The sequence below is a fragment of the Lepidochelys olivacea genome, assembly GCF_965140295.1.
Source record: "Lepidochelys olivacea isolate rLepOli2 genome assembly, chromosome: 1".
Lineage (NCBI taxonomy): Eukaryota > Metazoa > Chordata > Testudines > Cheloniidae > Lepidochelys > Lepidochelys olivacea.
Genome location: NC_140411.1, coordinates 85067549 through 85094207, shown reverse-complemented (window position 1 = coordinate 85094207; position 26659 = coordinate 85067549). Strand labels below are relative to the sequence as shown.

At 42.1% G+C, this 26659-nt stretch overlaps 1 protein-coding gene across 11 annotated transcripts in view; it reads right to left on the bottom strand.

Moving 5' to 3' along the window:
* The window catches only part of LOC311514966 (uncharacterized protein), a 414125-nt gene that overhangs the window by 328133 nt on the left and 59333 nt on the right, over nt 1-26659 (bottom strand). For 2 of the 11 annotated variants that reach the window (XR_014710004.1, XR_014710007.1), the window contains exon 6: nt 19722-20132. The exons of 7 other annotated variants lie outside the window; for them this stretch is intronic. The gene's annotated coding sequence lies outside the window, so the exon portion shown is untranslated. Of the gene's footprint in view, nt 1-13687; nt 13824-19721; nt 20133-26659 lie in introns of those variants that run through there. 2 more of the 11 variants (XR_014710006.1, XR_014710014.1) reach the window with 2 other exon arrangements.

Here is a 26659-nt window from a genome sequence, read left to right as displayed (position 1 = left end):
ATTCTGTTTGAAAATGTTTGAAGGAAATATGTGCAAAGGAAATTAAACACATGAGATGACTAATAGGGGACAGGATTGCTTTCTCAGTCATTCCCCTAAAGCTGTAGAAAAGGAAGCATTTCAGAATACAGTCACAGTCTGCTCTCCTCACTGATGTATCCCTACCTCCTATACATCACAATCTAGAGTACCCTGACTTCTTTTAACTCCATGCTCACATGACAGATTTCTAAATAACAAGATACCTCCATGACTTGATCTTTTTTTTTGCTATGTTGGAAAGAATAAAAGTTTCCTCTTGTGAGTGGAAGTCTCGAATAACGTGCTTTCAAATATGGCGAGCAAAATATTTTTTCTATAAAAGTGCTCCACACGTCAATGCCATCCTTATTTAACATACAAGTCTGTACTGATGTGGGTGATTTTAGATACAAACGTTTCCTCCTTCATCTTATTCACCATGTGAATACTATGTTGCTGTCTTAATGATATCAGAAATAACATACATCAAAAGGTATTTTATAAATAATGGATTAAATGGACTTGGGAAAATGTAGGAAAGCTTGTAGAAGATATGCCTTTTGACAATATGGAAGGAGTTTTGCCGCTTCTCCTGAGTCCACTGTGTTATTACCTGAGGTACTCCACCTTTTGGAAACTTCTTAAGCAAAACATTTTTTTACCAAGTGTGTGTTGCCTCTACTTGTCCTTTCCCTCCAGCTTACAAAATGAAATTCTAGTATGGATGTAAATGCCATACCTCTTCAGTGTATGATGTCAATATGCCAGACTCCCAAACACATGATCTATTACTAGAAGACATTCAGCAATGTGCTCTGTTTCATTCTTATTTGAGCTACATGTGCTTACTTTCCCTTTAGTCTCTGGAGAATAGTGACATGTTGTATTCTGTTGCAGAAACTAACATGGATGGCTGCCATCTTTGGAATGAGGTCCATTTCATCTGCTGTAAATGAAGGATTGTCATGTGGCATCAATCCATATTTAGTTAAGGATTTGGGATGTTACAGACTTGCTCTACCACAAATTCCCTGCCAAAATCCTACTTAATGCCCAGTATCAAACTGGTCTCTTTGGAGCTTCATGAATATACAGTGAATAAATTCTGCTGGAAATAGCATATGCACCTACAAAGAAGATATACTGCTTTTTCTGTAACAATAGTCAAATACCTTACATAAATATGCCCACACCTAAATCTGTCTCATCTTGTTGATCTGCATGTAAAATTCACACCCTGACTTGTGTAAATGCAACCCAGCCGTGAAAATAGTTTGTTCATGAGTCATAGCCTTACAAACACTGAGGTAATTGTGAAAGCATCCCTTGTTAGTTTGCAATTAGGGTATTAAGTCTTGATATCCTGAATTAAGCTTGGGAACAAAATTCTAACGTTTTTTTAAAAAAACAACAACATTCAATAGGGTTTAATCTTGTAGGTAGGAAAAGACAAAGCAAACACATTTATTCCAATAGCTATTACATATAATTAGGTCACCTTCTGGGGGCAATGGCAGGTGGTGCTGTTGAGATTAGCAGTACAGAACATCTGAGAAGGATTGATAGGGAGGTATATCACCTGCACAGATGCCTACAGATCCACGAATATAATCACAAGTACAGTTACTGGGGCAACAGGCTGCCTGAACACGTACGTCTTAGAATCTTAACAACTTGTTAGAATACGACTGCCTCGGCTTGTGCCCAGTATTCAGCAGTACTATCATAGTATAATTTAGAAAACCATAACAGAGATTGGAGGGGGAAAGCAGATATAGGCAGAGCATCAAGAGGAGAAAATGAGGTGTTTTTTCATGGACCTGAGTAGAAGCAAAACAATATTATACTCTGCAGCACCTCTGTTTCTGAGGATCTGTGGGGTAGGGGGCAGTATGATGCTACTCATAACACATCTTCAGATGTTCTGGTTTTGGAATGAGTTACACTTACACAAGTGTAACCCTTCTGCCAGGTGGAGTCGGCAGCAACAAGGGCCAGGTTAAATATCCAGCTGTTCCTCTTAACAATATAAAAGAGAAGCAGCTTGAACCCCCACCCAGTAATCTGGGAAAACTAGACACCACTTCTACTAAGTAATACTTCCCCACTCATAAGCACTGAGTCTGTCTGTGTATAACAAAACAAAACTTTTATTAAAAGGAAAAGGGAACATACCATTTATTTGGGAAAATACTACAACCATGATTCAAAAGCATGAAACCGTGAAATCTGATCTTTTGTGTGCTTTTACCCTATACTGTACAGATTTCAGGGGAGACCAGGTTTCTCAAATTGGGGGTCCTGACCCATAAGGGATTTGCAGGGGGGTCAGAAGGTTATTGTAGGGGGGTCGCACTATTGCCACCCTTACTTCTGCGCTGCCATCAGAGCTGGAGGGGGGGGGATTCTGGAGAGCGGCGGCTGTTGGCCAGGCATCCAGGTCGAAGGCAGCACCCCACCAGGAGCAGCACAAAAGTAAGGGTGACAATACCATACCATGCACCCTTACTTCTGCGCTGCTGCCTTCAGAGCAGCGTGGCCGGAGAGTGATGGCTGCGGCGTGAGGGCCCAGCTCTGCAGGCAGCAGCGCAGAAGTAAGGGTGGAAATATCATATCATGACACTCTTACTTCTGCGCTGCTGCTGGCAGCAGCTCTGCCTTCAGAGCTGGGTTCCCGGCCAGTTTCCACTGCCCTCCAGCTGCCCAGCTCTGAAGGCAGTGCCTCTGCCTGCAGCAGCACTGAAGTAAGGGTAGCACCCTCCCTATAATAACCTTGTGACCCCCCCAGCTCCTTTTTGGGTCAAGACCCCTACCATTACAACACCATGAAATTTCAGATTTAAATAGCTGAAATCATGAAATTTACAATTTTTTAAAATCCTGTGACCATGATATTGACCAAAATGGACCGTGAATTTGAAAGGGCCCTCTAAACAACAGATGTGAGAATGAGCTAATGGTTATTAATACATGTGAATGAACATGCCAGCCTATAGAGTAAGCATACCCTGATATTTTGTGGGTGAGGAAATTAAATTTGGATATGGAAGGTGGGCACTTTGTGCTCAGGCTTGGTAAGAGGAATAACCCACCATGTTAGTTAGTTGCTTAGTTTTAGTCAGGCTTTAAGTTAACTTCTTAAGCAAGTTAAGGAAGTATGGGCTGGATGAATGCACTATAAGGTGGGTAGAAAGCTGGCTAGATTGTCGGGCTCAACGGGTAGTGATCAATGGCTCCATGTCTAGTTGGCAGCCGGTATCAAGTGGAGTGCCCCAAGGGTCGGTCCTGGGGCCGGTTTTGTTCAATATCTTCATAAATGATCTGGAGGATGGTGTGGATTGCACTCTCAGCAAATTTGCGGATGATACTAAACTGGGAGGAGTGGTAAATACGCTGGAGGGGAGGGATAGGATACAGAAGGACCTAGACAAATTGGAGGATTGGGCCAAAAAAAATCTGATGAGGTTCAATAAGGATAAGTGCAGGGTCCTGCACTTAGGATGGAAGAATCCAATGCACCGCTACAGACTAGGGACCGAATGGCTAGGCAGCAGTTCTGCGGAAAAGGACCTAGGGGTGACAGTGGACGAGAAGCTGGATATGAGTCAGCAGTGTGCCCTTGTTGCCAAGAAGGCCAATGGCATTTTGGGATGTATAAGTAGGGGCATAGCGAGCAGATCGAGGGACGTGATCGTTCCCCTCTATTCGACATTGGTGAGGCCTCATCTGGAGGACTGTGTCCAGTTTTGGGCCCCACACTACAAGAAGGATGTGGATAAATTGGAGAGAGTCCAGCGAAGGGCAACAAAAATGATTAGGGGACTGGAACACATGACTTATGAGGAGAGGCTGAGGGAGCTGGGATTGTTTAGCCTGCAGAAGAGAAGAATGAGGGGGGATTTGATAGCTGCTTTCAAGTACCAAAAAGGGGGTTCCAAAGAGGATGGTTCTAGACTGTTCTCAATGGTAGCAGATGACAGAACGAGGAGTAATGGTCTCAAGTTGCAGTGGGGGAGGTTTAGATTGGATATTAGGAAAAACTTTTTCACTAAGAGGGTGGTGAAACACTGGACTGCGTTACCTAGGGAGGTGGTAGAATCTCCTTCCTTAGAGGTTTTTAAGGTCAGGCTTGACAAAGCCCTGGCTGGGATGATTTAACTGGGAATTGGTCCTGCTTCGAGCAGGGGGTTGGACTAGATGACCTTCAGGGGTCCCTTCCAACCCTGATGTTCTGTGATTCTGTGATTCTATGATCTTTTGTGATGGGGCAAGGCCAGATGGCTATAGGAAAGTAGTGAGAAACAGGTATGTTAGCTCCAAGATAAACAAATCCCTGTTACCATGGTAACCAAATGGCAGTTGCTCCAGGTTAATCAAGGCACCTGGGGCCAATTAAGATCCTTCCACTCTCTGGGTCTCCCCATCCAGGGGAACCCTCACCCACTATCCCCACCTCACCTCAGTCTTTGCCTACTGTCCAGTCACTCTCTAGCCCCGATTCACTGGGGCTGACTGCAGAATATAAGCCACTCATCACAGGCAAAGGGGCAGTTGGACCTGCTGCCTCTGCCTACCCGTGGTCTGCCCCTTTGCAGACCCAGAACCTGTTTAGGCCCCGCACAAGGCCCTGCAGCCTAGGGGGTTTCCAGGCAGGAGCTCCCCAGCTCCTCTCATCTTCCCCCAATGCGCCCCACCTCAAGTTCCCAGGTATGCTCCCCAGAAGCCAGGCCCTTCTCCCTCTTAAGGCAGAGAAAGAGTCTACTCCTAACTGCCCTGGTCTTCTTATACAGGCCAGCTGTAGCCACTTCCCTAATCAGCCCAGTTTATAACCCACAGCCCCAGCCCTCCAGGATAGGAGCAGGTGACCACCCCGCTACACCTACCCCCTGATGAGCAAGTGAGGTTTAGGTTAGGATGACCCCCTCAATCAAGGCATGCTAAGAACAGTTCTGCTGCCCTTTACTCATACAATAAGGATAACAACATTTCATTACCCCTGCATTCAATACTTAAGTGAATTGTAACCCACAACCAGCCAGAACTGATCACTTTGGTAAAGCAGCACCATCTGCTGAATACCTAGGCAGAGAAGGTGTGTCTATGCAAATATTGAAGTCTTTTCCCCTAGTCTGTTACTGAATGTCAGGGGAAAGCTCATTCAGACCATGGCTTACTCAAGTTTAGACAGTATGCAAAGCAGTGTACATATGTCCTTATAGTTAGTGTCAGTTTATTTTATTGCAAATACATCAAAGAAAAAAATGATCAGAAAATGGTGCCAAATGGCAGTGAGGACTTTCTCTAATGGATCCCCTCCCTTCCCGACCCAATGCATATAGAAGAACTGCACGTGATACGCTGTGTAGAAAGATCAGCCTTGGAATACATAATTGGTATTGCAGAAGTCTGGTACACAAATGTTTCATTGTGCACTCCAGCTAGCCAGATGTAGCCAGATTTTTAATCTGGATGCTATCTAAACATTGTTAATCATGGAAGCCTTCCCAATACAGTATATCAGCATGTCATGCATGTGAATAATGAAATATCTCTTTAATTATGTTCAAAAATCCTAAGTGACAGAGTTCTTAAGCTGCCACTTGTGCAATTGATCCAATTGCTTTTGTAGACAAAGGAAAAATTCCCATTGGTTTCAGGAGTTGGATTGGGTCCCATACAACACTACTGCATGATGACTTCCAGCTTCGTTCAAATCTGCTATAAATTTCCTCCTTACATGCAAAATGTTTGGCTCATAGCTCATATTTCCAGGAAGTTGTTCTAAGGAAAAGTACATTCCCAACATCAAGAAAACAGAAGAAATTACGGATTGATGTCAGTAGATACTATATATAGGGCCCTACCAAATTCACAGCCCAAAAAACGTGTCACTGACTGTGAAATCTGGTCTTTTGTGTGCTTTTATCCTATATTATACAGATTTCACGGGGCAGCATTTCTCAAATAGGGAGTCCTGCTCAAAAAGGAGTTGCAGGGGGGTCACAAGTTTATTTTAGGGGAGTCGTGGTATTGCCACTCTTACTACTGTGCTGCCTTCAGAGCTCAGCAGCTGGAGGACAGCGACTGTTGGCCAGGCGCCCATCTCTAAAGGCAGCGCCCCGCCAGCAGCAGTGCAGAGTAAGGGTGGCAATACCATACTACACCACCCCTACTTCTGCGCTGCTGCTGGCAGTGGCTCTGCCTTCAGAGCTGGGCTCCCAGCCAGCAGCCGCTGCTCTCCAGCTGCCCAACTGAAGGCAGAGCCGCTGCCAGCATCAGCAAGAAGTAAGGGTAGCAGTACTGCAACCCCACCTACAATAACCTTGTGATTTCCCCCACCCACAACTCCTTTTTGGGTCAGGACCCCTACAATTACAACAACATGAAATTTCAGATTTCAACAGCTGAAATAATGAAATCTACTATTTTTTAAACCCTCTGACCGTGAAATTGACCAAAATGGACTGTGAATTTGGTAGTGCCATAACTATACAGCTTGTCCAGCCTTTAGAAATAGGGGCCCAGATAGACACATAAGACTTATATTGAGTTCAGTGGGAGATGAGAAGAGCTAGCCTTAGCACTTTTGCATGGGCCTGCAAAGAAAGTTTTATCACCCCTCCTATATACCATGTGCCACTATTCACATGGCTGACCTAAGAGTCTTGGGGAAGATCAGTGAGATAAGGTGTGTGTGAGGGGGCATATTCCACCTCTGCCACCATCATCAGCCTCCTGCTGCAGAAAAGGATTCCAACTATTCGTTCCTGTCAACTCTAAAAATTGGTTAGTAATGGTTTATGCTTTCTAGGCTATCTTCACAGGAATAAGACTTAAAACTAACTTTTCACTTTTCAAATTATAACTAGTGTTCTCCTAGGCCCCCATCCTGCAACTGGCTCTGTCCCACAGAACCCTGCACCCAAACCAGGTGTAGCACTGGGTCTCTTGTTTCTCCAGATTAAGGAAGTTTGTTGCTGGGGAGTAGGGGGCCAAAGGCTGGATGTACATATCTGAGAACAAAATCAGCCCTCAAGTATAAACTTTCAACATATGTGCTCTTTATTTAATTGATTGATGCAGAGACATCAAGCCCCATGTGGTTTCATCCCTCCCCACACATCTGATCCGAGAGTAGAAGAGAAGCCAAAATTGAACTTATTTACATTTTTGGTGCCTGGTATTTATATTATCTTTAAAAAAATATACCTGCCTACAGCTTTGTTCTGGACTTGAAATGTATTTTTGCAGGACTTAAAATCATGCTTTTGCCACTCTATTAGAATTCCTTTGTGAGTTCACTGTAGTACAAAACAAACACATTCAGACAGTCAGAACATAAGATGTCAGCACATACAGCAGACAATTTGAAGGGTATCAAAAGCCCCAGCCATGCTACAGACTACATTAATTTTAAAAAGCAGGTATGTTAATGATATATACTACATAGAAATATGATAGAGAATGTAATAAGAAGCTCCATCTGGGATTTATACATACTATTTATCATGAAGTGGAGAATATGAGAAATATGGCTACTAGCTGATTCTTTAAAGAAATGGAGGTTACTCACCTGTAGCAGAAGGTTCTTTGAGATGAGTGGTCCCTATCTGTATTCCACACAAGGGTTACACATGCTCTGGAATTTTTTTTGCAAGCAGTATCCGTTGGTCTGAACAAGCTTTCCTCATACACTGAACTGAGGGTGTATGGGCTGACACCTCTCCAGTTCCTACTTCTACCACAAATCTAGATAATCTGCAGCAGAGAGGACGGAGGGTGGGTAGTGGAATACAGACAGGGACCACACATCTCAAAGAACCTCCAGTTATAGGTAATTAACCCCATTTCTTCAGTGATGGTGCCTGTGTGTATTCCACATGTAAGAAATTAACGAGCAGTGGTCAAACAGGAGGTGGGTGTGAGGGTGCAGAAGTAATAGCTGACTGTAATACTGCTGTCCCTACAACTGTTTCTGCAGTCGAAGATTGGACCAAGCGTAATGGTTTGTGAAGGTGTGCAAGGAGCTCCAAGTAGCTGCCCTACATATCTCCAGTAGGGGTATGTCTCTTAGAGATCCAGCAGAGGCTGCCTGTGCTCTGGTGGAGTGAGCCCTCTCCTCTCTGGGTGGGTGGGTGGAGGATGTGAGTGAGGTGATACCAAAGGATAATACAACCAGAGAATCATTTAGAAAGTCTGCATAGAGACAGCTTGACCCCTTAATCTCACTGCTATGGAAAGAAATAGTGCAGGTGTCTTTATAATGTTTTTTGCTGTTTGTAGATAAAAGGCCAGTGCCCTTCGGACGTCCAGAGAATGCAGTCTCCTCTCTTCATCCAAGCCATGCGGTTAAGGAAAAATATACTGGTAAGTGGATGGTCTGACTTATGTGGAACTTGGAAACATTTATACAGATTCATTTTGAGTGGGGAAATAATAAGGCCTTTTCTTTATAGAAGTCAGTACATGGCAGGTCTGCCATGAATGTCTGCTGCTCGCTGCCTCTTCTCCCTGATGTTATGGCAATTAAAAAAGCTACTTCCATAAACCAATGGGCCGTAGACGATGTGGCTAGAGGTTTTAAGGGAGGTCTGGTGAGAGACAAAAGAATGAAACTGAGGTCCCACTGGGGCGCAAACTTCACCAATGGTGGAAAGGATCTAAATTTAGTTGTGACAAGATGAGTGAAGATTGTGTAGTTATCCACTGGAGGATGAATAGTGCTGATTGCTGCTAAATGCATCTTAAGAAATGAAAGAGACCCAAAGACTTAAGGGTAAGTATTCCAGGATAGAAGGGATCCCAGAAGATTCTGTAGATAACTGGCACTGTTGAGCCCAAGAGGAGAAACCACTCAATTTAGCTGAAAAGCATCTCCTAATAGACTCTTTTATGCCTTGGTTGAGGATGAATTCTGGAACATGAACACTCCTGTATACCAATGCCCATCCAAATACCAGGATCTGACCTGCTGTGGTTCCAGACTGGGGTGCCTGAAAGCAGATTTGTTTTGTGTTAGAAGGTGTGGAAATGGGCAGATGTTTATAGGTGGCTGAACAGAGAGTTTCAGTAAACCTGTAAACCAGAACTGTCTCAGTCAAGTAAGTGCAGTAAGAATGACTCCGTTTCTGTCTTGATGGCTTTTCTGTAGAATCTGCAGTATTAATGGAATGGGAGGGAAGGCATACCTCAAGTGATCTTTCCATGGTAGCAAGAGGGTATCTCCCATTAAGCCCTTGCATAGGGCTGTTCTGGAGTAGTACAGGGGAAGTTTCTTGTTCACCTGTAAGGCAAAAAGATTCCAGGACAGCATTCCCTATTGGGTGGAGACTTTGTGGAGACCTGAATCGTGAATCTCCAATTCGTGGTTTGCAGAAAAACATCTGCTGAGACTGTCTGCTAGGGAGTTCTGCAATCCTGGTAAGTGTACTGCTGAAGGGGTTATGTGATGGCTGATGCATCAGTTCCAGAGGCTGACTGCTTCTATACAAAGAGGGAGGGATCTTGTCCCCCCTACTTGTTTATATAGAAGAGAGTTATACTGTCCAACATTATGGACATATCAGGATTGGATGAGTGGGTGGAAGATGTTGCAGGCTCAATGGACTGCCCTGAGTTCTAGTAAACTGATATGAATTCTATACTTCTGTGGGGTCCAGATGCCTTGTGTCATATGATCATCCATATGAGCTCCCCAACCTAAAAGGGAGGCTTTGGTAATATGATTGTTGCTTCAGGAGTTGGTCTGAGAAAAGGGAACCCCACCTGAACTTTCTCCAGCTTTGTCCACTCAAGAAGAAAGACCAAAACCTTGGATAGAACTGTCACTTTGTCTGTGTACTCACCAAAGAGGGGCAACGTTGCCCCTTTCTGGTGAGTACAAAGAAGCCAGGCTTGCAGAGAATGAAGATGGAGCCTGGCAAATGGCATCACATGTGTGCATGAGGCCACGTTTCTGCAGAGAAAATTCTGACTAAAGTCAGGGATCTGATAGTGACCTGGTGAATGAATGTGCCCACGGCCTGGAACCTCTCAAGAGGCAGGTAAGCTCTTGCTGTGGAAGAGTCCAGTGTCACCCCTATGAAGTTTATGGACCTCACAAGGGTCAATGTGGATTTCTCGTGGTTGACACAAACACTTAGGGAAGGCAGTAGACTGAGCAGGAATTGGGTTGCCTGATGGTTTTCTTCATAGGATCTGCCCGTAGGAAGCCAATCATTGAGGTATGGGAAGATGATAAAGCCCTTTCTTCTCATCCAAGCTGCCACCACTGAAAAATTGTTTGCAAAGACTCTGGATGCTTTGGCTAGCACAAAGGGGAGGACTCTGAATTAGTAATGGTCTTGACCAAAGAGGAACCTCCTGTGGGGTGGATGAATGTTTATGTGAAAGTATGCATCTTTCATGTTGAGAGCTGTGAATCATGTGACCTCCAATAGGGAAGGAATTATTAATGCCAAAGAGATCGTGCAGAATTTTTGCTTTCAGATTAACATGTTCAGTCAATGTAGGATGAGAATCAGCTTTCATCCCCCATTACTTTTGGGGATCAAGTATTAAGGGGAGTAGAACCCTTCCCTTGAGATTGAGGTGGAACCCTTTCTATAGCTCCCCAGAGGAGAAGAGAGTCAACTTCCAGGTGGACAATCCCCTCATAAACTGGTCCCTGTACCAATCCCAGGTATCTAACACAGGGTTCCCACAGCCCCCAATAGTGCCAAGCAGAGGGATCAACTGGAGGGGTAGGGCTAAGGTCCAAACACAGAAAAGGAGTGAGGACAGGAAACAATTTCTGAACCACAGAATCCTCGGCATATAATCTCAGCCTTCTTGGGGAGGAAAAATTACCCAGCCTGGAGAGGAAAAAAAAAGGAGGAAAAAATTAAGTACACTGTCGTAGGAAAATACTAAAACAAACTATTTACAATATATTTTCAGAAATTAGGCAGTACAAAGGAGTTAAGGACTCTGCAGATTCCAACTCAGACCATGCAATGGTAAGAAGGAACCGGAGAGGAATCAGCCCTCACCACCCTTTATGCCCTTGGTTCGAAGCATGAGGAGAGCTACGGCGCATGTGCAGACCAAAAGACAATGCAAAAAAATTCCAGACTCAGGCGCATGGTGCACATGCATACTCCACGTGTGAAATACACAGAAGGACTTCTCAAAGAAGAACTGTCTTATTCTAGTGTTTAGTAGTGAAATGATTGTGTTGTATGGGCTGAATTCTGAAGTCCTTACTCCCTCTGCATATGCATGGAAAGTATCCAGTGTCTGTGGAAAAGGATAGTTCCACCTCTCTTGCCTTGGCCTTATGGAAGCCCTTTGCAATGGCTCCAAGGGGTTCGAGCTCCTGGAGTTGAAGAGACCAGGATGGGCAGAACAGCAGAAAGATGAGCCTGATACTGTTAAGAGCTCTTTTATGGAAAAAATGGCTGTGCTCCATAAGGTGCTGGGGAGCACGAAGCATGGTGGTACAGGACCAGGGGTGGAAGTGAAATGACTGATGGATTTTGGTGGAGAGTATGTAATTTTTGGTGGGGACGGGGGGTTTGAGGAAGGAGGGAATGTCACATACATTGCCAGCTGAGGGAGAACAGTTCTAGTTGCAATGCTGGCAGGACATCTCTGGGTAATTCCTGTCCTGCGCAATTTTGGTAGAAGCCACAAAAAGAGATTGGCCCAGGATGAAGTAACCATTACCCACAGTGGACTGTCTGCTCTCCTACTCTCCCCAGAAATAAGCAGAGACATTAAGCTGTTAGTGGCATCCTCCTTCCCCACACATTTGGGTTCAGAGTAGAAGAAAATCCCCAGGCTCGCCAAAACAGAGATAGTATCCAGGCTCCCTATGGAAGAGCGGGGGATGCAGAGCAGGGGTGGGGGATGTTCAGCTAAGGTCCCGCAGCCAGCTCCTCACAACCCATCCTGAATGTCACAAGGAAAGTCAACAGACTATTCCTTTCAGCCCTGGATAGTCTTCATTCCGCTGTTTGCCCCTTCATCCTCCAGTCCCTCTCCTGCCCAGTCCCCTCCTCCACTAGCTTCCCTCTACTTTCTGGGCCTGATCCAAAGCCCACGGAAGTCAATGGAAAGACTACCCCTGACTTTGCTTTTCTTTTGTTAGTCCCTTGCTTCTATTAACTTATTCCTATGTGTTTTAGAGCACTTATTACAATGTGGCCCCCTATCTTGTTTGGGGCCATGAGGCATATTACAATATAAATAAAATTATAATAATCAGTAATTATCTCCAGTGTACTATCTCATGGGCACTCTAGGCTGGTGAGACCCAGATTTGTGGATGTTATTCTCAGAGGAGCCACATTTTTAAAGAAAAGCTTGGAGGATAAGGTCATCTCAGCTTCTAATACTGATAACCTCCTGAAACCCCATCATTCCCAACATTTCTTCTTTCAAGGATGCCACTCCTAGAAATGATGAAAGACAGCTTTATAGTACTCAGTGACTACAGAGATAGAGGTAGGCCACAAAGTTCTCAACTATGGACTTTCAAATCATTATTTTTGAAGACTCCCTCACTTGGTCACCCAAATCTAATTATAGAGGTCTCTGTATATAGAAATTTGCTCCGCGGTCCTGGTTTTCAAGATGATTTTTCATTTTAATTCCCAAGACCTTTTGCTTTCACACGCCACTTCCACTCACTGAAAGAGAGAAAAATAAAAACCTGCCACATATCTACTAATGTAGTTGTCTTTGTGTTTCTTTTGAGAAACTCATGCTAAATACTGAGACAAATTCTTTGTCATGAGTGGCCTTGTGTATTCAACAACTTGGCACTCTGCTGTAAAGCAATAAGTCTAGAATGTGGAGGAATTCTTAGAAACTTGCCTCTTTGACCAAACATGGGCAAAGGAGAACTTGTATCAGAATGTAATAACAATATAAAACATTCTGTAAGTAGCTCTTTTACTGTGTCATGAATCAATCAAGAGCTTTACTACAGGACTATATTTTGGCAAGGATGCTTACCATATTATTTTTTTCCTGTTCTCCTCATTTTCTTTCAAGACACATATTTAGTTATCTCTTTTGCTGTGCCTTCTAGATAGGTCACTGATCCTAAACAGAAATAAATGTAATTTTCCAAATTACAGATGTCTACAAAGAAGCCTTTTAGAATTTGTTTTCAATATATGTCTATTGGATTGTATAAAGGACTGAGAAGGTAGAATTTATACTTATGTTATCTTTCCTTTTTAAGAAAAGGAAGGCATCTAGTTTTGTTAATGAAATGCAGTGTAAATCTGTAAACAATATGAATGGAGTGTTTGTCAATGTTTCTCTCTCAAGTTCCATAAGGGAAGTTAAATTACTTATTTTAACTTATTTTTCGAATAAATAAGGGGAACGGAATAATTTATCATCATGATCTAAAACTTGTTTACCATCGTGTTTTCATATCGGTACTTAAAATTCTATGTTTCTAAAGTGATTTTTGGTTGTTGGATTGGTTTTTTTGTTTGTCTGTGGTTTTGCACAATGGTCCAATGGCATCACAGTACAGGATGATACATCATGTCGCACAGGAAATTCAAAATGACGACACTGCAGATGAAAACCACAACAATAGTGGTTATCTCAATAAAAAACCCAACCTGGCTCTACAATACTTCTAGCATCAAATTAATTTATTTCGGAAAGCACTGTCATCTAGGAGAATAAGCACAAACTTCAGAGTCAGATGTTCCTGAGTTCTAATCCTCGTTCTCCCACTTATGCTGCTATGTAGCCTTAGGCAAGTGACTTCACTTTTCTGCTCAGTTTTTCCCAATCTGTAAAATAGGTTTAATAATAAATGGTTATTTAGTAGAGCTAGTTGAATTTTTTTTAAATTTCAAAAACAACAGCAACCAGCATAATGTTTTGAGCTTTGGCCAGTTCTATTAGAGAGGAAGAATGTTCTTGTGGTTAAGGCACTGGACTGGTACCCATGAGAGTAGTAAGGAGACTTACCTTGTGTAAAACATTTCACCTCATTATGCCTCAAACCTAGTGCAATGATGTCAGCTGAGTCGCTACATGCTACAATAATCATAAATGTTTGGACAATGGATGTAAACTATTATTATGATTAAGAAGCCCCTGCATCCTCTCCTTCACCAGTCCTACCTTCTTCATCTCAGCATAATCACACTTTTAGTTTGTGTTTAGCAGGTGCCAGGTCCAGTTCAGCCTTCACTTCCTACTTAGAATCCATATAGTTTTGTGTTGAAGTTGCACATGTAAATCCTTGTACAACAAGACATAAAACAATCCAGTAGAGGAGAGCAAAATAGGAAGAGGGACCCACCAGTTTTAGCTGTTGTTTATCACCATGTGGGTCAATGTTATACAGAAAAGTGACAGTGTGTCACAGGACATGACATGGGAACAGGAATGATAGGGACAAAGGAACTGATGTATCAAAGTTCATGTTCTCACACAGCCCCAACCCACACAAAACACCTCAAACAAGCCTGTGTATATTTGCACAGAAGCTGGAGCCACATATGGGGAACATCCATATATTCCTAGCCATCCTTCCCATTATGGAAGGAACTGACAGGGCCTTTCTGTTTCTCCTGGATTCTGGCTAAGGAAAGAGGCAGCAGGTGATGGAGTCTCCCCTTGTACTGGAGGTAAGGGAGATCTGGAGTGCCAGATTCTGCCTCTTTCTCTCACAATCTCCTCTGGAGAGGCAAGGGAACCAACAAGAAGACAGTAGAAAAAACAAGGAGGGAGATATGGGATGTCCAGCTTGTACAATTCTTCTCCCTCAACTGCTGGTAGGAAGCCTGGAACCACATAAAACTCTCACATTTTCCCACCTAATGAGTCCTCATTTCATGAGCCAGTGAAGAGGAAGGATGAGGGGAAGCTCTGGGAGAACTGAGCTCTCCCAAATCCAGATGAAGGAGAGGAGGCTGAGCACTTCCCCTGATTTTAGAGTTTACTTTAGACATTGCTCAGCAACTGTAGCATGCTGGACTGGTGGTAAGTCACACACCTCTGGGAGCTTCCTGGCTCAATAGTAATTTATTGAACCAATGTCAAAAACATTTTAAAGTTCCCAGCTCAGCATCTCTAGCTTGGTTGTCTGAGGTGAAAGCACAATGTTTTCTGAGGTTACTGACTCAACAGCTATAGCTTGTTTGGTTGATACCAAAACACAGGCCTTTGTGAGGTGATTAAATTAGCACTTCAGCCTCCTTGGCTGGCTTGAAGATTCAGGTTTCTGTGAGGTGTGACAAAGTCAGGCTGGACAGCTGTCAGAGTGGTAGGAGGTAGGTATATTCATCCTGGAATGATAAAGGCCCTTTTCCCTATAAACTGAAAAGCGGTTATCTCAGGTAAACTAGGGACACCTGAATCCCATTAAGGGCTGCCTGAGACCTTTAAAAGCCCACCTCTGGTGAGAGAGAAGGAAGGAGAGACAAGTTGCTGTAGGGCTAGTGGCAGCAGAAAGAAAGGCTGCTCCAGGGTGGATGGCTACTCTCATCCCTACTGGGGAAGTTACATAATACACTGCCTGTTTAAGGGAAGGACGGGTACCCCAGTGCCAATAACACCACACTCATGGGGTGGGGAGAGTAGGAAAACCTATTCCTTTTCATTTTGTGTTAGAACCGGTTTCTCTTTTTGTTTGGAGATGGGGCACTTCTTGGGCCAGCCCTGAGGCCTGCCAGAAAAGTATTGGGAAATAAACCCCCAAGTGGAAGAACAAACACCATCTGGAATGGGGCTGACTTACTCTAGGTCCTCACTGTCAGAGGGGGAAGCGCTGAGGCCCCTGATGTGGAGGTGCTCTGCCACAGAGGTCAATAACTCAGCAATTTTAGCATGCTTGGCAGAAGCCAAGGCAAACAAACCCTTTCTAAAGTTGCTGGCTTGGTACCTCTGTCTTGCTAGTCTGATACAAAGGGCTAGTACAGATTGTAATAGGGTAGAGAGGATTTTGAATATAGAATGAAGGGGAGGACTTAAAGAGAAGGGAATCCTGGTGGGTTCATTTCACCATTTCAGTACAACCCCTTGGTTGGTGGTTCCAGCAGAATAAAGCCATTTGTTAATGTGGTGTAGGTGGCTATGATACACTAATGTCTTTGTCTTCTGGGTGCTGCCTCATATTACTGAGGACTCTCCCTGGATATAGAGAAAACAGCCAGTTAATTCTCGGAGTATTTTCATCCTGTTACAGAGGCAGGGATCCATCACGTATATGGGGACTAAGCAGACTTGTTACAGAAGAGGCACATACCATGATTTCTTTTGGAGACCTTACTTTTGTTCTTTCCATTTTAAATGTACTGTATATGGTTTCTTTTTTGTTTGGAAACATGTAACTCTTCTGACTTAAGAACATGTGTCTAAGTCTCTTGATACTGTTGCCTCAATGACAATAGCAAGATCACCTTCTACGCTGAAAAGGGTCCAGTAACAAAGAAAAACAGTGGAATAGTTTGCTTAATAAGATGAACAGATGATGTAAATAGTGCGGAAGCATCTGGAGTTATTTTCCAGCTGCTGATATACACAAGTATTTCACAACCTTGAAAGACAGTCCTGTAATCTAAACAGCAATTTTATACTGCTGATGCAACATGTTCTTGATATTCAACCAAAGTCGAAAGTGCCTGTTTTCTTACTATTTCTATTCCACATTATTTTGTAATGTAGGATGCACATTAGCATAAACAGAATAATCTACACAATGTCTTGCTGTTTAGGTAATTATTACAATGAGCCAAGTTCAGAAATGACATAAATGTTGGTGTAAGTTACACATTGGTATGTCCCCACTGAAAGATCTTTTTCCTGAACCCATACTGTCAGTTTGTTTCTGTATTAGGGGAATGCAGACCCAGTGATATGGAGTCAGAGTTATAGGCAACAGTCAGCATGCGCCAACTCTCAATAGCTTATTCATTGTTTACTCAGTCCTTACTTGTGCAAAACTCCCATTGAACTCAATGGGCCATCTCCTGTCCCTGGTGATCAGCAGGCCTGGAGCCCAGCTAGAATTCAGTCACCTAGCCAAGCTCTTCACTCATAGAATGCTACTCCATTTCTGATTGTAGAGGCCTTCTCAGAAGGGACCAAGGAGCCTTTCTATGGCAACCCTGCTCAGTTGAAAAACTCAGCTGTCAGCTGGAAATGACAGACAAATCATGAAGGGGTAGGTATAATCCCTCAAGACTCTCTTGAAATGCAACCCCCAAAAGGCACTAGTTTAGCTGGGGACTTAGAATGAGCTTTCCCCATCCCAAGACCCTTATATCCCACTACCCCAATTGCTCTATGCAGATTATTGCAACTCCAGAGGTCTCAGCAATCCTTCTTCATGTAAAACAGAACCCACCCGGAGTCAGTAGGGGGAGATGGGAGTTCATTAGTGTGAGCTCTCTGCCATCTTCTAGGGCACTGCAAGTGCACAACATGGAACATATGAAGCAACAAAAACCCTATAACTCACTGTGAGGCAACTGCAGTACATATGAGGCACACTTTATCAATGGGCAAACTAAATGACATGCCCAGAATTCAAGCACCCTGATTCCCAGTCTTCTCCTTTGACCATAGTATTACCTACACTCCCTTATCTACTTCAGTGACCTCCTTCTAATTTTAATAAGAGCTATAATATTTGAAATCCCTCTCTAATAATAATTGGAGCCTTTCATAATTTCATTTGTTTGTACTCTCCTACTCTAATTCAAATCTACAAATGACTACAATGGAAGCAGGCCTGGGCCCATCCTGATGTATTCTTCAAAAGAAGGACCATAGTCTGGTAAATTATAATTGCTGCAAAGGTATTTGCAAGTAATCAGCATTAGCTTTCTGGATGCAGTCTTGGCAACTGGAAGCAGTTTGTTCCTGTTTGAAATAAAATATTTTTTTTCTTGGCAGTGTAAATAAAAGATTGGGGGAGGGGGGGCCCGCTGGGGGATTCAAACAATGTTATTGACTTTTCCACAAGGAAAACAATACAGGACTTGCTCCCACTCTCACTGAAATCAGTGAGAAATGTTCTTGTAGCATTTGTACATCTTGTAGGGCAGAGGAATGCTAACAACATTTATATAAAACTACTACACTTCCCTTTTTCCTGAACTTCAACCAAACTTTTTGCTGAAATCCAGGCCAGAGTTTGGTCTTTTCAAGACTTTTCAGAAACCCTTATACAGAGTTAAACGTCGGGGTTATTTTGTGTAAAACCCTGAAAAATAGGTATTAATAGTTTTCAGTCTACTTCAAAAGAGTGAGATTACCATATACTTCCTTAGTAAAACAAACATTTAATGCACACAGAAAACATTGCAAATAGCATTTGGAATACTATGAGAAACTTTTGAACAAAAACTATTAGTAAATACACTGGTGTTTCATTTCTGTTACACGTAGTCAACTATAAAGTGTTGACACAACATTCTAGACTTTAGCGCACACACATCAAAACACATTCCACTCTGATCTTCTCTCAGAGATGATTTTTCAATCTTTATAGTATGTTTGTAAGCTACAGATGTATCACCTGGACTCTTTAATGCTTGAGGAGAATGGCAGCACCTCAGTCCTTTCAAACACTTCAGAATCCTACCCGCAAAAAAACAAAACAAAAAAAAAACCCACAACAACAACAGTCTGGGAATCTCCACAGCCAGAAACATTCTAGCTCTTAGGTTAATAGCTGACGAGACCTCAGTTGGTGGTGACATTTAAGTCTGTAGCCTGTATCCAAAGGGGTACACAGAGTGCGATCACTATACAAAAGATCCATTCTCTGAATCTCCCTAAGGCTTTTTACTCTATGGGGCAGTCTCTTTCCCTCATATGCCCAGCTAAATTAGGCAAGAATTTCCAACCCCTCCCATCTCTGAGCTTTGCCCCATTCTCTTTAACATAGACATAATCCCAGTTTAGAGCAGTCAGATGATAGCTAAATGTAAATTCCATAAGATCTGTGGTGTGTGTGAGTAACAAATGCCCTCCTCCCAGTTCTCCCTTTAGGGCCACTGAACATAACATGGTGGACCAAACATTCGCCTAATGGAGGGCTTCCCTGTAAGTAAAACTGGAATAGCATTCACCTGTATCCAAAGTGATATAGGGTTTGGGAACCGGTCCTCACAGCAGACATATCTCTTGGTCCTAAGTCAATCAGCTGTTGAGTCCACAGGACTGTCTTTAACTCCTATATTTATAACTTTTCCTCCCTTGTGCTCCAACTGGCTCAGCCCAGAGGGTGACTAGGGTGTGATATGCCAGGCAGATTGCCCCCAAAGAAAACTTCCTGTAAAGGTTCAGAAACTGCTGTTGAGCATGTCTAGTAACTGCCACATTCTAATCAGGATGTCTCTGGGCTCTTCTAGCTGAGTTTCCTGCCCTGTCCTCTGCAGCACATGTACAGAGTATTCCAACTAAAATCCACATGTCCTCCCCACTGATTCTCTCCCTTTGTTTGGGCCAAACAAAGTCAAATGTTGCAGCATAAAACTTGTAGGTTCTACTCCCATTGGAACCATGCTGCAGCTCCTAATGACCATCAAGAAGAACAAAGAACTTCAGTTGTTGGTTACAGATATGTGATGTCACATCAACAGAAGACTAGATACATACAGTGATAACTAGTACTTGTACAATGCAGTTTATAATAAAATATAAAAAAATAAAAAAAAAATAAAAAATATTTTATAATAAAATAGCAATGATTCAGATTTTACTTTTTTTATACAGGATTTCTTTAATTATGGCCTGGAATCTAAGGGTGGCTAGATGGAAGTTTATCTTTGTAGAGGTAAAACAGTAAAGACAGAAAGAAAAAAGAACAGTGATGAGAGTAGGGGAAGAGGAAAGGATGGGACAGGTTAGGATTGAGGTGCCTGAGCATAAGACATCACATATAGACTATGTTTTGAAGAAGATGCATTGCTTGCAGAATTCCCTTTATGGCTCTTAGGATTTGGGGCATGATCCTATACCAATTCAAGTTAATGGAGTCTTTCCAGTGATTCGACTGTTGCAGGCAGCTAGTATGCACCAATTTCCTGAAATGCCCTCAGCAAAATGAAGCAGACATCCAGCTTGAATTATTCCAGCCTCTAATGAAACAAACACAGACTGGATTAGTTTAGTCACTCATAAATGTAAACTTTTGTCTTTGGGTAAAAAAAAAATTTTTAAGAGAGCTAGAAGCCTCCTAGGTTTTTGCAACATGCATTGACAAAATCTTTTTCTCTCCCCATGTATTTTAGCAACTGCTGATTGCCCAACAAATGGAGATGTATTTTCAGTGAATTACAGAAGGCTTTCAAATAACTGAAAAAACAAACGTATGGGGCTGAAATAAATTCAATAAATAAATACAATTATTTCAAATGAAAAACACACTATAATCTCTTTTGACTTGAGACATCCTACCCAAAAGTCCAGTTTTCATACAACTTAGATGAAAAGGCAGTATACAATTCACTTATGTAATCTTCTTAGAATTAATTAGCATATGGCATATAGACATGACATTTTTATTATAGGATTAAAGATGTACAGGTCCAATAACAGAACACAGAATAAGACGTCTCAGGGCAGATTGTCTGCACCACTCAGAAAGCAGCCAGATCACCTCTTAGGGGGTTACACTGGAGTGGGAGAATCCCTAGTGGGTGCAAAGTAAAGGGTTCTTATACCAGAACCCTATAGTTTGCAATGTAAGGGGTGTGAAGGGGCACGTAGGAGGCATAGCCAGAACACGCTGCACTCTAGCTATCCATGATGGGCAGATTTGGGGGAGGGACGGAGGCAGCCAGTCAGCATGGGCTGAAGCAACCTAATTTATATCAGGACTGGGACCAGCTTAGAGCCTAACTCAGGACTGGGGGTCAGCCAAGATCTGCATGGGGGACGCTCCCTAGCAATCTCCTGCCCCCTCAAAAAACCCTGTTCCATACTTCTTCCACCCACACCCTACAACCCTCCAGGTTCACACCCAGGTTCCTTCCCAGAAATTAATTCCCTCTCCCGCCGTGCCTCTGTTACCTCTGACTCCCCCATGCCTGTGCACTGCTTCTGAGGGGTGCAGGAAATATGTTTCTATTTTGTAGTTTCAATGAATTATTACTCAGAGTTTTCTATTGATAGGCCTACCAAGGAATCTATTTGTCAAAAAACATTTCCTGAATCTTTTTTGTCATCTGTATTGTTACAAATGTATTTGCTGAGAGGTATTTTGAAATAAATTACCAAAATAATTGAAAATGGCATGATTATATTGTGTTATTTTCACAAACAAAATATGCAGAATTTTAAAATATTGTGCGCAAAGTTTTTGGTGCAGAATTCCCCCAGAAGTATTTTATTGCTCTTTGAAGTCTTTTGTTGTGGCTGAACACATTGAGCATCTCTGTTGACTCTGGCAACTAGGCCACACCACCCTGCATATAAGGGCAAACCTATGGACTCTGGTCACTAAACCATACTGCCTGAAGCCAAGGACAGCCTGCTGATTCTGGCCACTGGGCCATCCCACCCTGCATTGAAGGATAGTCCTGTTGATTCTGGTTGTTAAACCATACTACCCTGAATCTAGGAGCAGGCCCATGGACGCTGGCCACTGGGCCCTACTGTCCTGTACTGAAGGGCAGTCGTATGAACTCTGACCATTAGGTCATACTGTCCTGAGGAAGAGGGCGATTATTTGCACTTGGCCACAAGGCTATAATGACTGCCCCCCACACAATCTTTCATATATAAATTGACTAAATACAGAGAGTGCCCTACTGCCATAAAGTACAATGGTTGCTGAGATCTATAGCATGATGAGGAGAAAAAGTCTAGGGCAGAGAGGCACCACCCATCAAAGACAAGAACTGTATGTGGACATACTATAGTGACTGATGAGCATTCCAGAAAGGCTTACCAATACGTAAAGAGAAGACAAGGTTTGGGTAGACCGACAGAAGACAGTAGCTTTAAGGCACCAAGAAATGTTATTTAGAGCACTCAAAGGAAAAGACAGTTTCAAGGTAGTTAGCTCACCATGTTTTATGAATCCAGCCAATTCATGTTAACTAAGTCTGAGTCTGGTTCTTTGACTACAAATGGTTTTAAAAATGCACACAGACAATATTATAAGCATGTACTTCTTCCTGTGCAATACAAACAAACCAAAGGAAATTATACTCCTATTTAAAATCTGTAATTACAAATCAGCTGCTGGTATGGCATTGAGAGTTTTGCCACTGACATGCGTAGGAGAAGGATCACACTCCCTAAGTTCATGTTCAGTTAAACCCTTTCCAAATGTATTTTTGGGATGCACTTCTGGCAAGGGAATATACAGCAAAGCACCTGTTCTCCTACAGTAAAAAAAAAAAAAGTGTCCAAGAGATTACAAAAGACAAAAAAAGGAGACTAGACTTCATTGTAAATTTGAGCAATTAAAAACCATTTGCAACCAACATTACGAACAGAGCTTTATGTAACATGACATATCTCTGACTAAAGCTTTTAATCCTTGACCCTAAAACATTTATTACACAAGTGACATGTAGGGTCAATATTAAATTGCACCTTATAAAAACCAAGTTGGATATGTAAAATAAGGATCTATAAACTCGCACAAGTGAAATCATTTACTGAAATTCACTGCATCTCTGCTGTGCTCTATGGAGATAATAAGGGAGGACTGTAATTTTAATTGGTTCAATAAAGCCAACTCGTATTATGGTAAATGAATGTAAAAGCTAGATCAAAGCCAGCCTGCACAACTGGCCTGTCAGCGGCATCGTGGAAACAGAATTAGCAGCCCTTCCAGCACAGTGGTGAGCAGCGAGGAAGCACACTGCCATGCACAAGGTGATCCTCAAAGCTTTTTAATTTTTGTTTTTTTTTGTTGTTTTTTTTTAAAAAGTTTCATCAAGTGAAGGGTCATTGATTTTTAATGTTGTCTGGTGAAGAGAAGAGGCAAAGAGCATAATGGATGTGGAGAGGGAGACAGAGAGAAAAGGAAAAGGATATATATAAATGAGGAAAGGATGCCTAGTGCATTCTAATGTCCCAGGGTCCTTCCCTTGGCCCTGCACATGATCCTGAACTAGAGAGACAGAAAGAGGACATTAATTAGTAGCTTCCTCTCATATGTTTCCCAGTGATATGACCTCCTCACAATGGTCCCAATCCTCATCCCAGTGACTATGCTGTGCACTAGGAAGTAATCTTCCCCTCAATAGATGATTTGTATCCACGTCTAAGACCTCAGTGCTGCAGTAGCCTCTGATCTTGACATGCTACTCTATCTAGGGTACTTATATTGCCCCACTACCTCATAATCTTTAATGTATTTATCCTCTCCCTGGGAGGAAGGGAAGAGCTATTAGCACTATTTTACACAAGTGGAAATAATTAACAGAAAATGACTTACCCAAGGTCACACAGGAAATTGAATTCAGGTCTCTCAAGTACCAGGTTACCATCCTAACCACTACACCATTCTTCATCTCTGTTAGGAGCAGGGGGTGAGGCTGCAAGTGGATCTCCATAGTCTCAGATCCTCTGCCTCCCACATACTCTCAATAGGAGGGCTTCCCAAAACCTGCCCTCCAAACAAGAGGCCTAAACTGGTTCCACTGTATTCAAGGCACTTGCAACTGAGGAGGAAGAAGTGGGACTTTGCCTTATAAAAAGAAGGGACTGGCTGCAGTTTACTAATCAGTTTCATCTCAGATGTCAGGAAAGGGCACTAGAGAACATTATCCACTTGATAACGTCCAATAAGCTCAACTTTAAAGGATTCTTTCCTCTCTATGAATACAATGAAACTATCAAGTATAACTTCCACCCCAACAATGCTGTCACAGGTTCTCACCTCACAAGATTACACTATATAAGCACTACACTATTTTCTGAGCCAACATGTTTTTACACACACACACACACACACACTCAAAAACAAAAATCCAGTCTGAAAACTTATTCCCAGCAGACTCAGGTAGTGTAAGGCCCAGCTACATGGATGACTGTTGTAAAAGAAGACTCAAATAGGCACATGGAAACAGAAAGCAATAAAGGTTTAGGAGAGCTACCCTAAGAAGCAGCAATACTTTAATAATTATAACAATTTCTACTAGTTTCTGTGACACATAATCCCCATTAAAGGATAATATATTACTAATACCTGGTCTACAGGTATTTGTAAAGTAATTTGAGAATTTCAGATTGAAGGCCCTAAAGAAATGCAAAATATTGTTTTTGTTGTTACTATTACATATCCCTTTTAAAGTGTGTCTTTGCTGTGAATTTAAAAGTGCACTGTTTAATACAGAAAAGCACTGTCCATAGTACATAGAGTGGTATAAAATTACAGCATTAATAGAAATTCAGAAGAAGAAGAATTGTCATCTTTGTTCTGAATTGATGTAACCATTCAACAATTCAGAACCTACCAGGTACACAGCTCCAAACTGGGAGAACAGTGATGAGAGCCCAGTATTTGGAATTCACAAATGATAGAAAAGGAGACACTAAATATGAACCAGAAACTGCAAGTGGATGTGTATATAGAATCAAACCTTAACTAGAAGATATAAACACAGCAGCCAGTGGAATACTTAAATAGTAGAGTCAATTGGAAAAACACAAGCAGCACTAAATAAACAGGCCACATGTTCGTGGACAGATTGCAAATAAAAGGATATAGATTGAGCTAAACCTTCAAGGACACTATTAAAATAGCCAAGGAACTGTACATTTTTTTATGTTTGGAAAGCACTTAACCCATTGTGTTTGCTTCCAAAAAAACCCACCACCAACAGTATTATGTGTAAACTGGATGTTGGAGGCAAAGGGGATGTACAGGTTTCAGAGTAGCAGCCATGTTGGGATGTAAAAAGGAAGAAAAAACTTTCTGACACACCATCAAGGCACATGAATATGTAATTCAAAGCAGTTTGATCAAAAATAACTTCATTCAAGAAAAGTCAAATGACATTGGAACACACCCGAAACAAAATCAAATCTGGATTTCAACTAAGTTGTTAATATTGGTACATAAATATGGAATGGATAGTGACAAACTAATTTCCAGTCCTAGATTTTCTGTGTTGATAGCACCACTGTTCTAATGCACAGCTACAGGCACAGGATGAGAAGAGAGAAGAGGAGAGGAGAAGGCCCCATAGTAGGAGACTAACTTGGAAAAAGACTCGGAGCACCATTGTATGAGCACGAGAACAACCCAAATCTCAGCAGAATAAGCAGTTGTAAAAACCCATTGGTTTTTACATATCAAAGGAATTAAGTAAAGTAATAAAATTCAAAACATAGGCAGAAAGCTGATCATGATGTCTGTTAAAACACCCCCCCACACACACACACAAAATCAGTGAAGAACAAGCAGTCATTGCAAAATCAACCAGCCACATGTAGCTTTCTCAAATAAGTACAGAGAATGGTAAATGATGGCAAGGTGCCGACCTCAGGCAGTATGGGAGAAAGTGATTGAACCACTGGTATTAAAAATTCCACCATGGCTGAACAGAGTAAAAGAGGTGATGAGAAGCAAAAAGGCATCCTTTAAAAGTTGGAAGAAAATAGAAAGGAGCATAAACTCTGACAAGTCACATGTAAAAGTATAATAAGGCAGACCAAGAAAGAATTTGAAGAACAAATAGCTAAGGACACCAACACTGAGAGAATATTTTTTTTTAAAAGTACACCAGAAGTAAGAAGCCTGCCAAACAGTCAGTGGGGCTCCTGGACCACTCAAGGAAGATAAGGTGCTAAAGGACCATGTAAGGAAGATAAGGCTGTTGCAAAGAAGCTAAATGAATTCTTTGCATTGGTCTTCATTGAAGATGATGGAAGGGAGATTCCCATACCAAGCCTGAGGAACTGTCCCAGATTGAGGTGTTAGTTGAGGAGACTTTGGAACAAATTCATAAATTAAAAGTAATAAATCACTAGGACCAGATGGTAGTCACCAAAAAGTTCTGCCAGAGCTCAAATATGAAATTGCAGAATGACTGACCATGCTATGTGACCTATCACTTAAATCAGCCTCTGCACTAGAGGACCGGAGGGTAGAGTATTTTTTAAAATGGCTCCAGACGCACTTCTGTCTATTACGGGTTGATAAGCCTAACTTCAGTACTAGGCAAATTGATTGAAATTATAGTAAAGCACAAAAATCAGACATATAGAGGTACTCAGTGAGTTGGGGGACAGTCAATATGGCTTTTGTAAATGGAAATTGTTCTCAATCTATTAGAATTCTTTGAATGTGTCAACAAGAATGTAGATATGGGTGATGCAGAGGATATAGTGTACTTGGACTTTCAGAAAGCCTTTGACAAGGACCCACACCAAAGGCTCTTAAGCAAACTAGCAGGCGTGGGATAAGAGAGCAAGTCCTCTCCTGGATAATTACTGGTTAAAGGATAGGAAACAAAGGGTAGGAATCAATGGCCAGTTTACACAATGGAGAGAGTAAATAGCATCCCACAAGGTTCTGTAATGGGACCTGCGCTGATCAACATATTCATTAATGATCTGGCAAATGGGAATGAACACTGAAGTGGCAAAATTTATAGTTGATACAAAATTACTCAAGCTAGTTAAGTTGAAAGCAGACTGC